The sequence below is a fragment of the Sardina pilchardus genome, chromosome 13, assembly GCF_963854185.1.
Source record: "Sardina pilchardus chromosome 13, fSarPil1.1, whole genome shotgun sequence".
NCBI lineage: Eukaryota > Metazoa > Chordata > Actinopteri > Clupeiformes > Clupeidae > Sardina > Sardina pilchardus.
In genome coordinates, this window is record NC_085006.1 from 10,365,980 (window position 1) to 10,367,295 (window position 1,316).

General features: G+C 42.2%; 1 protein-coding gene across 3 annotated transcripts in view; it reads right to left on the reverse strand.

The window, feature by feature from the left end:
• Positions 1–737: 737 nt before the first annotated feature.
• The window catches only part of slc6a4a (solute carrier family 6 member 4a), a 12,977-nt gene continuing 12,398 nt past the window's right edge, over positions 738–1,316 (reverse strand). For all 3 annotated transcript variants that reach the window (XM_062552252.1, XM_062552253.1, XM_062552254.1), the window contains one exon: positions 738–1,316. This exon is cut by the window's right edge and continues 1,316 nt beyond it. The gene's annotated coding sequence lies outside the window, so the exon portion shown is untranslated.

Consider the following 1,316-nt stretch of genomic DNA (forward strand, 5'->3'; position numbering starts at 1 on the left):
GTGTTATGCATCCAGATAATCATGTCCTCCAGCTGTCGAAAGCCTGAGGTGTGGACATTTGCTCTGTAAACATTTAAGGGAGGCCGACTGGCAAAGTGAAGTGTGTGTGTGTGTGTGTGTGTGTGTTGGGAGGGGGGGGGGGGGGTGGACAGAGAGGACAGGAGATGGGGCTCTTCTCTTCTCAGGGTCTGTAGTTTATTATGCTATGAGTGAGCACTCAAACATCCTGTTCCTTAGAGAGAGAAAGGGCGGCAAAATGTGAAACCCTATCCATCTATTTGTAATCTCTTCGCTATCATGATTGCAAAAGCGGAGCTGGAGGCAGGGGGAGAGGCAGGTCAAGGACTGGGAGGCTGGGGGAGGATTTCCCTGCTGCCTGAAGGTTGAAGGAAATCCTCATAGATTCTGGCGCATCTCGAGTGTTTTTGTTTTCGATTTTGTGTGCTGTTTACTTTCATTGTGGTTATTATGATCATGTGGTCATTGTTATCATGGATTATAGTATTAAGAACTAAAGTGAATAATGTTTGGTGTATCTAGCAATAAAACAATGTTGTACTAAATAAAAGTGTAGTGCATAGAGCAAAATAATGAAGATTTTCTATATCACTGTGAACCAGATGGCCAAACTGAATATGCATTATAACATGGTGGGTTTATGCCAAACCAATCAGTACATTCCCAATAGAATTACAGTAAAGTACAATCTCCATGAAAACAACACAAACACGGGCATATACTTATACTTCTCTTTTATTTGATATATATATTTATTCTATAACTTTTTTATTCCAATACAATCTTACGGACATCAACCAACAACAGGTTCCAGAGGTACAAGAGAAGAATTGACTTTACTGCAGTAACAGTGAATCCCGCTGAACAAGACAGGAGAGTGTCACAATGTCAAGGCACAAAAGAGAAGCACAGTATAACCACATCAGCGAGCATGCACACACTGACTACACACACTGTGGCTCCGGTACTCCCAACCACCACACGACACACAGCAGAAAGATTTAACAGTCTGACGAGGATTCTCACTCTCATCCTCGCTCCCTTTCTCTCGCTCTCTCTTTCTTTCTCTCTCGCTCTCTCTCACACTCACTCGCACTCACACACACAGTCAAGGCAACACACAATGCATGCACTCTTAGAGAGAAACACACACGCATTCTTCCTCTCTGTCAACGATCAGCATTCGTCAAAAGTTGAAAGGGGTTGACAGTTTTGATTACACAAAAATCTGCAAACTACAATTGCACATTCCTTTACATACTATTTTCCAATCAAACACAACAACACACACTTTTTTT